Source organism: Hibiscus syriacus, unplaced genomic scaffold, assembly GCF_006381635.1.
Source record: "Hibiscus syriacus cultivar Baekdansim isolate YM2019G1 unplaced genomic scaffold, ASM638163v2 tig00111792_pilon, whole genome shotgun sequence".
NCBI classification, from domain to species: domain Eukaryota; kingdom Viridiplantae; phylum Streptophyta; class Magnoliopsida; order Malvales; family Malvaceae; genus Hibiscus; species Hibiscus syriacus.
The window spans coordinates 235,648-248,819 of record NW_024063179.1 but is presented as its reverse complement, the minus strand read 5'-3'; the positions used below and the strand labels follow the sequence as shown (position 1 = coordinate 248,819).

At 34.8% G+C, this 13,172-nt stretch overlaps 3 pseudogenes; 1 reads left to right on the top strand and 2 right to left on the bottom strand.

The window, feature by feature from the left end:
• Positions 1-648: 648 nt before the first annotated feature.
• Positions 649-1,805, bottom strand: LOC120170746 (annotated as a pseudogene).
• A 686-nt stretch (positions 1,806-2,491) lies between these two features.
• On the bottom strand, positions 2,492-7,688 carry LOC120170753 (annotated as a pseudogene).
• A 125-nt stretch (positions 7,689-7,813) lies between these two features.
• On the top strand, positions 7,814-12,833 carry LOC120170752 (annotated as a pseudogene).
• Positions 12,834-13,172: the final 339 nt, after the last annotated feature.

The window sequence follows — 13,172 nt, the reverse complement described above, 5'->3', positions numbered from 1 at the left end:
AAGACACACCCTTACCAGACCGCTGTGACCTTCTTCACGCGCGGTCCAACCACTCGACGATCACGGACAACCGCGATACCACGATCGGTGGGGAGAGAGGTCTCGGTTTAATGTCTTGAACAGTGACGCACAACGAACTAAGAAAGAAGAGTGGAGGGTCGGGGTCGGACGTTCAACGGTGACTCACCTTTGCACGGAACCGACGAGAATGACAACAAAAATGGATGGTCGGCAGCGTGGATAGAGTGACATTGGAGTAGCGACGCAGTGAAGAAAACAAAAAGATGAAAAGAAGTTGGGGCGCTGTTCGTGAAAAAGAGCAGAGAAAGAATTGAAATCTTATTAATATTGGTTTAATTACAAAGTTAGTCATCAAGCTCTCTAGAATTTACGAAATAAGATACAACTTTTAAAATATTTACAGTTGGTCACCAAAATCAGTTTAGGTATTTGAAGAATAAATCCCCAAATTTTAGGATTTCAGATTTGAGAGAAATTTGAGGTGTTGCAAACAAAAGTTCAATGCTATAATTGAAACGTTTTAAAGTTAAGTAGTTAAACCGATACAAACACTAAAATTATAAAATAGAAACCTGTAACATGTCATACATACAAGTCCATTCTCCATTGTTTAGACAAATGTGTATAGCCAATCACATATGTTCTATGTCATCCAAGTTATTATATACACCAAATCGCACCAAGGTCAATCAACAATGAAATTACTACACAAAGAATACTTCACATACCCATATAAGGGACCGTATTAATTATTATCATCTATAGATTCCCCATCCTTATTCCGGTGTCCTTGCCGTAGTTAGCCTTGTCATCACTAGCATTCCAGTAGCTAATGTAGTACAACTCCAAGACGATGGCCGTCAGGAAAACGAATGCAGCCCCTGCTCCGAATACACCCTTCCTCAATGTCGCACATGTCGGGGGATCGTTCAAGAGATTCCTGTACTTGGTGTGGTAGGCATTCTGGACTGACCCTGCCAGCAAGCATACCTCGGCGATCAAGAAGAACACCCTGAGATATCAACGGAACACGTCGGTTAAGTAATCGGGAAACTAGCACAGGGCACTAAAATGCAACCGTCATTTAGGAATGCACCGAGTGGGCCTGATTCAAATTCTCATCTAATTTAGATATTATTAATATTCAGTTTTTGCCACTTAAATTTCTATAAGTTTGCCCCTGAAATTTTATAAACATAAAATCCTTTATTAGTTTCCCTGCACTACTTGAAAACATACCAGCAAGTTATGAACAAGACAATTGCCCAGGTTCTGGAACCACTCGGTTTCGTGGCTAAGCACAAGTAATAGGAGAGAACCGACGCCTAAGCCGGTTGCAATGTCCTTGTCGTATACACAATAGCTTTCCCTCCCATTACTGCCAATGCTGGCCTGCAATCAGGAAACTTTTCACTTACAAGAAGCAAAAAAGGCCTAAACTTTACAACATGAAATCGAAAACCAACTAAGAAAAAATCATAAACAAAATAAACACAACTTTTGGGAATCAGAAAACTTCAACAGAAAAGAGTACTCCAGAAAGGGTAGTTTGTGTGTGCAAGAAAGTGAAAGAAAAGAACTCACGGTACTCCTCTGCTCAGCAGCAACAGCAAGTCCAAAAGCAATCACATCAATCACAAAAACCAGAGCCAGTAACAACGTTGAAGCCATAGCTAAAAAAACAACAAGAAGAAGAAACCCAGAAATCAGAAACAAAAATCTCAAAAATTCATGACCCAAAGAAGCAAAAAGGGGTACGAAAAGGTAAAGCTGATAAAGCGTGAGAAAAAGCAGGAACAACAGTACCTTGAAACGCTTGTTATTTGGAAGGTTGCGTGATTTTACTTCACTAGGAAGTAGTAATATTAGAATACTGATTACGTATCTTAGGATTAATTTAGTTGAGTTTTATTTTTATGATTTTGACCTCGTGTTTATCCTTTCTATTTTTAAGAACAAAAAGGAATTGATTTAAAATTAAAATATATTTTAATTATTAATTTATTTATTTACCTATGATATTAATTGATTATGATTATAATTTTTTTATAGATTTGTTGATAATTAAGAATTGTGGATGACATTGACTTGCAGTTGACAAATGATTTGGTATAGCATTAAAAGGCATGATTATTAATGTGCCCGCATTAATAACAAGACAAAAATGGTACGGCAGGTAATGGGTTATTGGTTGATGACACAGCCTAAAAGATTCAAGGGAAAGGAAAATGACAAATTTGCCATTTATTAGTAGGTTCAACTCTGGAGAGTTCTTACTGATCTTTAACTTGCATTGTTTAGGTCTAGAAAGTGTTTTGAAGTACACAATAGAGCGTTAACTAAAATAAGAAAATGTCACTAAAAAATAAAAGTTTTATTAATTTAATAATAAATCAATCGTTAAATCCTACGTTGCTTACAAGGAGGAAAAAATGGCATCATAAATGACAATCTCAAGCAGAGGGTATTGATTTATAAAGCACTTGGAAACTTCAATACCCTTAGTTTCTGAAGCTCATATATAGTTTTATATGTAACGAATTTGGTATGAACTTCACATAGGCATTACGGTGGTGTGTGTTGAGGATCGGTCTGGATTTCGTCAGTCAGTTCTAGGGACAGCATGCCGGCACGATTACCGTGTCCTCCGGCAAATATATAAATTCGGAAAGCCAATTGGAAAGCCCTCCATAGCATTGTAACGCACCCCTCTTTTGTGCTTCAGATTTGGTTTTGGACCCTTCATGTTCTCTCAACCTCACTTTTCTTCTCTCCTGATTTGACGTCCCGAAAAAGCACATAAAAAATCTGATTAATATGCCAAAAGAATAATAACAAGCTTCAAAAATGATTAAGATTGGGAATGGAGCTCACCTTCATTACCAACTCCATACAGTTGGAGGAAACATCAACCATTGCTTCTTTGATTCGTACAAGAATTTGGAAGTCCAATTCAATGCTGTGGCTCATAAGGTTCTTGGATTCTTCGTCTTTGGTTCGTTCCAAGGCATCTATTTCCCCTTTAATCTGCACATATTTATATGCATTTTGGTTTGTTATGGAGAAATGCCTTAGAAGATAATGATTTAAATGGTTTGGGCGAAATCGTACCTTGTTGAACTAATGGTCAACCTTGTCAAGAAGCTCAGCCAAAGGAAGCTCAAACTTCCAGTTTTGTAGCACAGTGATCAATGATTCTAACTTTGAGTAAAGCACCGATGCCATCCTTATTGCTTCCAACTTTTCTGTGGGAAACCCTTCAAACCTTGCTAGAACCTGCAATCAGAAACATTTTGAGATTGAACAACGATTAACGAAGTAATAGAATCATCAGCATAGCGCAATGAAGGTCGATAAACGAGCTCAAATAAGCTGAGTTTCATCTGTCAAGTTTTCCAGAATGGATTCCGCATGTTTGTGGAACTTGAGGAGCTTAGTCATGTCATTTGTACTGAATGTGCTGATAGCAGTTTTGAGCTCTGTGATTGATTTTGCGTATTTCTCGACATCTTCTTCGATCTGTTGGAAGTAAGCTGATCTGAAACCAAAATCAAAGTAAGAATATGATTAATACTTATTTTACTAAATCCCTCTTTTTCTTTCACTGGAAATAAGTTTCAGGTGCCAAATTCATCTAAAGCTAAAATCAAAGTAAGAATATGATTAATCACTTATTTTACTGAATCCCTCTTGTTCTTTCACTGGAAATAAGTTTCAGGTGCCAAATTCACCTCTGTCATCTCTGCTAATGCATCAAACATCCCTTGTTTCCCACCAGGGACGCTTCCAATGACAATCTTTTTTTCACTAGATGATTTGCTTTGCATGGGACATCCTTCTACTTTGCCCCTAAGAACCCGATATAGGTTACCCATATGACTTGATCTCTTCAATTTAGTATTTGCTTTCTTGGGGCGTAAGGCTTTTGTCGCACAAGGAGGAGGAGGCGGCATTGTGGATGCTGTTCAGTGAGGAGGAATTGGTGGCATTGTGGATGCTGTTCCTGGAGGAGGAGGTGGTGGTGGCATTGTGGATGCTATTCCAGGAGGAGGTGGTGGTGGCATTAACGATGTTGTTCCAGGAGGAGAAGGAGGTGGCATTAACGATGTTGTTCCAGGAGGAGTTGGAGGCATTAACGATGCTGTTCCAGGAGGGGGAGGTGGTGGCATTAACGATGTTGTTCCAAGAGAAAGAGGTGGTGGAATTATCGATGCTGTTCCAGGAGGAGGAGGTGGTGTCATTAACGATGCTGTTCCAGGACAAGGTGATGGCATTGTTGATGCTGTTCCTGGAGGAGGTGGTGGTGTAACTGAAAATGGTGCTCCATTAGGTTCTACTTTTGAATTCAAAGGGACTAGATATGGTGATGGAAGGGGTGCTCCTGTAGCCACTACATTTGTCTTCAATGAGGCCGAAGGTGGAGGTGACTGTGGAAGCGGCAATGGTATTCCAGCTGCTGCTATATTTGTCAGCATTGAAAATGGTGAAGGCAAATGTGACTCTGTCGCTACCGGTGTTGCTTGTGCAGCTTCTACATTTGATTGCAACGTTAGGGGTGGGGGCAATGGTAATCCTCCTGATACTACATTTGGCTGCAACAATGATGGTGCCGGCACTCTTCCTGAGATTACATTTGGAGGCAACAACGATGGTGCTGGTGGCGCTGGTGATCCTCCTGATACTGTATTTGGCTGCAAATATGTTGGTGCTAAGGATTTTATATCTACTCCAATATCTTTTGACGGCTGGGTTGGTGGTAAAACTTCAGCCGGTGGTCTTGCTGCTGGTGGTGGACGTGATTTTATGTCTGCGTCCAAATCTATTGATATCTTTGGTCGCTTTGATGGTGGGGTAGGCAATGAAATTTCAGCTGATACTGATGTTGGTAGTGGTGAAGCTGATGGTGGTCGCAATGGTAATGCTGTTGATGATTGCAACGGTGAAGGCAATGGAGATGATGATGCCAATGGTGGTGGTGATGATTTTTCTGCAACTACTACTAGATCTTTGAACTTGGAAAGTTGCATCTCTGGTGGTGATGATGACAGTGCAACATTTGGTGAAAACTTAGTCTTATCACGACAATCATTGTTTGAATTAGAAGGTGGAACCTCTGGTTTTGCATTTTGAGAGGTGGAACCTCTGGTTTTATGAACAATTGATGCTTTCCTCAACGAGGAATTGCGATTTGCTTCTTTCTTTTGTTTCTTGAAGGCAACCTTCTTTTGGTACAAAGAGCTGGGAACTTGGACTCGAACCTTTGGAAGCTTATCCAAAGTGGGTACATCAATACGGTTCAGTTTCCCCACGGCTTGAACCCTGAGAGGAAACAAAACAGATGATGAGGATTTCGGTGAACCATTCGTCGTCTCAGAAAGGACTGAAGATGGTGTCACTGGAGAAGGGCAACTTGATCTGTTATTCGAATAAGATTTCTTCGAGACCTTTCCGAATGATTTCGTCTTCAGACAGAACTCTTTGTTCTCATCGTCTTCATAAGCCATATCGGATCTCTATCTTGCAATCTTAATCAATTCATTGAGTGTTTCCACAGCAATTTCAACTGCCAAAGACAAAATGTACGAACATAATTATTACCAACATGTAAGAAAATCATCGAGAAAATTTACTACATACCGAGTTTATAGACACTTTTGCATCTCTCATTGTCATATATGTCATACTTGTCTATCCACTCATCGCTCATCTTCGACTTGTCTCCAAGGCTTTGGAATGCCTTGCAAAAGTATATCAGCACCTGTTTGAGGCATTTCATCAAACAGATAGCACAGGACAATCAAAATACCCCGTTTTTAGATAAATTCATGAAAACAAAAGGAACACCTTATCAAGATGTAATCTTTTCAACTTTGAAATACGGGAATTGGGTATGCTTTCAGGGTAGAACTTATAAAGATCTTTCATTGTCCCTATCACCAACTGCAGCAAGACACGTGAAACTCTTCAAACATACTTAGATGAAAGTAATTCGTCAGTCAAATTATAAAGAAGATAGCAAACATTAACCTTCCATTAAAAGTGATGTATTAGGAAGTGGTAGACCAAAGATGTCTCTGAAAACTATGATCATTTTCCTGAGCTCCATAATCAGAATGAAGTTGCATGTTGATTGAGACGATGAACTTGCCTTCTTGGCGCCTTTCGCAGTTTCCGTTTGATTCTTGAGTGCCTTAAACACTTAAGGCTGAGGAGGTTTTTATCTAAGTGAGACCTTGCGCCTGCTTGATTCATCGTGCAAATGCGTACGTTCCGAACGAATATCTGGTCAATTTCGATAAAATATATACCTATTGTTCATAATTAAATTGATTTAATAAAATGAAATGTTAAATTTTTTTAAGTAAAAATAAAAAATTATTTTTTATATTATAAAAGGAATGAATTTTAGTTTATACCTAACGAGTTACTTAATATAATAGGAAGATATTTGAAGAAAATAATTTTTAATTATATAAATACATCATATCATGACAGAATGAAGTCAAGATAACAATATATGATGGGTGAAAAAGATTTTTATTTTTCTAAAAAAATTATATAATAATATTTTAAGTATCTATCAATTTAAATTTAAGTATAATTAATTTTTTTCTTTATTTTTTTATAAATACAAAATATTTTTTTATAATTTCAAACTTATATATTTTACTCACCCTCATATGTGATCCAAAGATCATTCTTATAACTGAAATCAAGCATGTCTTAAAATATGTACAGACATCAATGATAGATTTAGAAATATTTTTCACAGTGTAGACACATATGAGTGAAAAAAAATTTATTTTTCTAAAAAAATATTTAATAGTATTTTAAGTATCTATCAATTTAAATTTAAGTATAATTAATTTTCTTTGTTTTTTATATGTACAAATATTTTTTTATAATTTTAAACTTATATAATTTACTCACCCTCATATTTGATCTAAAGATCATTCTTATAACTGAAATCAAGCATGTCTTAAAATATGTACACACATCAGTGATGGATCTAGAAATATTTTTCATGTTGTGCACACATATGTTAACAACATAAAATTTTTAAAAGGAATGATACAAATAAAATTTCAGGGTGGACACCGTCTGTAAAATAAGTAACAAATCGAAGATAACTGCCATCAGTAAAATAAGTAACTAATCGAAGAAAATTTAGATTTCAAGGTGGTCACGTGCCTACCCTCGCCAAGCTGTGACTTCGCCACTGATAGGCATTGTATTACTTTTCAATAAGATAAAATTATAAAATATCAAAATTTATAAAAATGAGATTGTTTTCTATAAAAAAATCAAACATATGAAATTAAGATAATATCATAAAAAAATTATAATTGTGATTTTATTTAAAAAATGTTATTATTCAAACGATTTTAAAATTAAAATCGTGATTTTTTTTTCAAGGTGTGGAGTCTTTAGATTGTGAGACTTATAACATATCATAGGCCACAAGCACTTATAGACGGACATCGAGAGTGAAATGAGTTCAAAAATAAAGAAAATTGACCTTTGATATTGTAATTTTCACCAAACTAAACAAATAAGGAAAAGAATGGCAAGCAATAAAGAAATCAAAATAATTTTACCTGGAGAAGTTTGGTTGGTAATTTCCGACCAAACAACATCGGAGGAAAGCCGCAGAAAGTAAATGGCATGTTCAACAAGAACTCCGACCAAAACAAAATCCGTCCAACTCTTTCAAAACGAAACACAACGGAAGATTCATAAAAGTATTATCAATTTACAAGTAGACAAAGGGATCACTGTTTTCCAAGATTTTATGACAGAACAAAACCCAGTTTGCGGAACTATCTCTAAGAGAAAGACCGAGGATAGAGAAGAACAAACGCCGGCTTATTTATGGAAACCAACACCCGGTGTTCAAACCATAAGCATTGTTCTATTAGTCTCTGTGTGCGTTTTCTTATTACAATCCCATGGTTTAAATGTAGAGAGCGAGTTCGAATCGGACGGTGCCTGGTTGCCGGTTAGAACAGACAATGGTTGCTCTGTAAGACTAAAAGCAGTGCCAACGTTGACAGAAAACCATGGTCCAACCCACAAGATACAACACTAACAACAACTCATTTGTATAAGTGCCGTAGCTGCTTTATAACAACCGTGCATGAATTGTTAACGTTTGCTTTTCATTTTTTTAATATTTTTAATTTATATATATATATTAAAATGTAGAACGGATTAATAGAATTTGCAAACGTGGAAAGATTGTATTTATTAAAAAATATATTTAAAATTAGAATTAAATTGAAATATGTGTAATGTTGAAGATTATATTTTATGAAAAAGCAATATCACACCATTTATATAATAGAGCCTCGTTTATTTATTTATATTTTTAGAAGACGATTTTTTTATCTTAACTTGTATTTTTTTTCCGATTTCATTATTGATATATCAGATGAATATCTATTTATAGTTGCAGTCTTATTTTACATAAAAAATTAAAATAGAAAAAGGGTTGGTTTATTTTACCTCAAGACAATTCTATAGTCAAGAAGGAATTCAAACAAGTTGATAGAAAACTGAGTTTATATGACCAGAACAAAAGAAGTTGGGCTAAACCAAGACACAGCTATTTGGAAACTCACACGTGCGGCAATTTTAATATACGGCTAAGAAAATATACCGGTTATTTTAATTAAGTCTTAGATTTGCTTAAGAAGGACCGAATCAAACCAATCATTTTAATGTTGAATTGCTTTTGGTCAAATTGGGTTTCAGTCCCTCCACTATGTTTCAACTTGGGATTTAATCAGTGTATTTTAATTTATCATAATTTGATCCCTCTACTTTTATAAACACGTTGCTATTGTTAACCATCTAGGTTAATATGCTGACATTCATTTTTTTTAAAAGGAAAAGGGGAAAATATCACCTCCAATTCTTTACGTTGACATGATTTTTGTGTGTAGAAAGTGTTATTTTAATAAAAAATACAACCTTTCAAAATGGTCAGATAAAGTTCTAACATTTTTAATCCTTCCAAATAAATGGCCTAATGTTTCTTGTAACAATTTGCCTCATCATTATTTGAGCAAATTCGAGAATATTAAGACCTTATTCGAGCAGTAAATTCAAAAAAATTAAGTCTATATCCAATCGTTTAAAAAAAAATCCTTATTTGAACAAATAAAAAAAAACAAACATTTATTTAACCATTTGAAAGGTCAAGCCCTTATTCAAATAACCAATAAAATGTCAGGCCCTTTTTGAGCGTTCAGCCAGGAGTGGAAGACCAAATCATGGAAAATCCCAATTTGGACATAGTAAAGGGACCAAAACAACAATTTGATCAACTTGTTTAGCTATGTATTGGTTTGTTGATTTTCTTATATGAATTGGAATCGTTAGTTATCATGATGATAACTTGTCTTGTAATTTGGGCATAGTAAATAGACCATTCCTTTTGTAGGCATATTTACTTTTAACTTACACGCGAACAAATGTCGGCGAGTTAAGTTTGACGACTATGCTATAATTTTCCATGCCTTGGAACCCAAGCTTTCGTGTAATAACGAAGAAAAGATACAACATTAAATTGTTTATGTACGAGTCATCCACCAATTATAAAGAACTTAATTTGTATTTTGTACCAAATTGTAATTTTCATATACAATTTTGAACACTGCCATGAATTCCCCACTTTGTTGGCCTTATTCATCATGTTCAATAATCACGTTATTCCATTCAGTCTCACTTGATTAGTGATTTGTGTGTACTACTTTTACTCTTCTTTGAGATTTATGGCTTTGGAGTTGGGGGTGACGGTTTTTTAATGGAAATTTTAAACTTTTTTATACTTTTAATTGATAATTTAATTTCATATTTTTAAATTTCATATTTAAAGATGGTCATGAGATTTAGATTTAGATGGTGGGATTTGAGTTTAGGCTAAAAAAAATTTGATCTTATTCGAAATAATATTATAATTATTTCTTAATTTAGAGATAATTGCAATAATATATTTTTTTATTTTTCAATTTTATCCTTGTTTTATCTAATAAAAATGTGAATATATATATTTGGATAGGTTTGATCTGGGTTTTTACCTAAAAATCAGGTCAGGTGGAGCCTCCTTAAACCCGAGTTAGGTGACAAGGTAGAATACTCGGGTTGACCCAAAACCCAGTCTAACCCGAATTGTGTTCGTCCCTATTCGCACTCCCTAAATTTTTAATATAACTTCCTAAAAATTTAAATCATAACATAAAATTTTATGTCTATTCATGACATATAGAGTAAATTTTTTTATGGTTGCCCTTCCGGTTCCCAAGACTTTGTTTTGACTTAATCTAGACCAACCCGGATTGCACACCTGACTCGAACTCGAGACTTGCTTAAGTGATATAAAACTGCTTACCACTTGAACCAACCTCCATTGGTCATATTGAGTAAACTTCATTGGTCATATTGAGTAAACTTCATTCACTTAAAAAAGGTTTAGTTTAATCCCTAAATCATACCATAATTCACACTTAAACTTCGAGTACTATTTGTGAAGGTTTGCTTAATTATAAGAACCTTATACATTAATGGATTAAAGTCGAACCATGCGAAACACAAGTGCTGATATGTATAGACTGGTCAGCATTAATTTCGAAATGGTAATTTTGCATGCTTTCATATGGTCCTTTGTTTGAATTTTGAAGGTTATTTGCCATACAGACTTGGACATTAATGGCGCGACTATCTGCTATATATAGATCGAAATTTGAACCATGTGCAACACAAGTGCTTATATATGGATTAATTTCATAACTATAACGAGGAGTAGTAGATTCAAAAATTTAAGAAGAGAGTCCAATGTTTTTTTAAATCATGGGTATGCAAAAAAAATTATTTTTTTCTTAGCACATTAAACTAAATTCTAAAATAACATGGATGTACTTAGTCTTATGTGAACTTAGTGCATCCACCCCTTATAACTAGGTTTGAATATAAGTGAACTATCTTTTTCGCATTCACGTAAATGGAAATTTTGCATGCTTAATGCCAAAAAATAATAATGATAATAAATAAATAAAATTCGTATTGTTCTTCATTTTTAGGGTATGTCCCCCTTATAACTTCAAGTTTGAATTTCATTGCTAAGTCAATATAGAAAGAAGAATCAGCGTTAGATTTTGTTACACTTATGATTATTGATGTAATGATAAAGAATCTATGCGTAAATCTTATCAAACACGTGTCTAACCTTTAAAAAGTGTGATTTTTAATTGTTTATTTAAAAAATTATACGATATACATTATAAATCATATGGATTATTTTAATATTATATGTACTATTTCAAGTATAGGGTTTATGTGTTTAAGATTTAGGGTTTAAATTTTAAGTTTTAAAATTTAAATAAGAAGAGCTGTGCAAAATTTAGTTTACGGGAATAAACTCTAGATATTTCAAATAAGGTTAAGTGTTTAAATCCTTACACCATTAAGGAAGCAAGTTTGATTAGATGGATTTTCCTCATAAAAAAACATTTGCATAACTAATTTAAATTAATCAATAGATAGATAAAATAGCGTGACTAGTAACAAGAATGAAAGTGAAGATAATGGAGGAATATTTCAATGTTTCCTTTTTTGTCCAATTAATTATAAATATCTTAGTATTATTTACTTTGGTATACTAAAACCAAAATATCGTATTATTATAGTGACATGCAATGTTCCTCGGTGAGACTGTTTCAAAATGGATCCAACATATAAATATACATTATATAGACATAAAACGTGTTTGAAGGATTACTAAAGAAATATGAAGAAAAACATGGAGTAGTCAAGCTACCAAATCCTTTTGCTTTCTAATTTTCTTTTCTTTTTGTATTTTTTATGTTTATCGCAGAAAATTATGAAATTCTTAGCTCGAAAATCAAAATTTTCAACAAATAAAGAAATTTTAAACCTATATATATGTGTGTATATTATACATATAGCTCTCAAGCTAGATCTTCTTAATCAACTATCAAACAAAACCATATATCACGCTCAATCCTGTTTATTTTCAGCTTTTTCCTTTCTTTCTTTCTCAAAGGCAGGAATCATCATGCAGATGCAGCAACGTTGTGTTTCATTAGCCAAGAACATGAGCCGCAAGATCCTTCGACCCCGAGCGATATCGCCGCTGCCGCCGCCGCCCCTTTGCGATATCTTCATCAACCATCGGGGGATCGATACGAAAAGAACCATCGCCGGTTTGCTGCATGACCATTTATTCAGGCTGGGGCAAAGGCCTTTCCTCGATAGCATGAACATGAAGCCCGGCGACAAGCTGTTCGGAAAGATCGATCCGGCAATACGAAGCAGTGAACTCGGGGTGGCGGTCTTTTCGCCGACGCGTTGTTGATGAAGAGCAAGAAAAGGGTTATACCGATATTCTGCGACGTGAAGCCGTCTCAGCTTCAGGTTGCATGTCGATTACGGGACTCACTCGCCTGAGCAACTGAAGAGGTTTACCGGGGCACTCGAGGAGGCTAAATACACCGTCGGACTTGCATTTGATACTTTGGAAGGGTATGAAATATAGCTTCCAATGCTCCTTCGAATCCGAGACTCTCGATATTCAATAATCACGTTAAACTCTAATTAAATCTAAAGTCGAGTCGGATAAAAAATATAAGAAAATGCAATAACTTGTTATTATTTCGATATGCAGGGACTGGTCCGGTTTCTTTAACACTGCAACCGATGCTGTTATTAAGAACTTGGTGGAACTGGAGGCTGTACATTCAAACAAAAACACTACATTCATCGTGCAAGGTCGTCAACAAGAACCCCGATAACATTGTTAATGTTTTTTTCATCAAAATTCAATCATTTTTTTTATGGCGATATCATCTCCAAATAAGTTGTAAAGTTCTTTTGTTTTTTGATCTCCCGTAGAATTATTCAGAAAAACATGTTAAAACATACTAGGTCATGGATTAATGTTCTCTTTTGTAATAAGGCAATGGATTCAATAAAATTGCTATTTAAAAAAAATATATTTTTGTTCCTGATTTGAAGCCGTGCAGATTTGGACAGGAATTTTCAATGATGAAGCTGGGTTGATACCCAGCAATTTCCAGGAGGTTCTCCAAGTGCTACTTTAAAACTTGAGCCAATGAATCAGAAGATTTGGT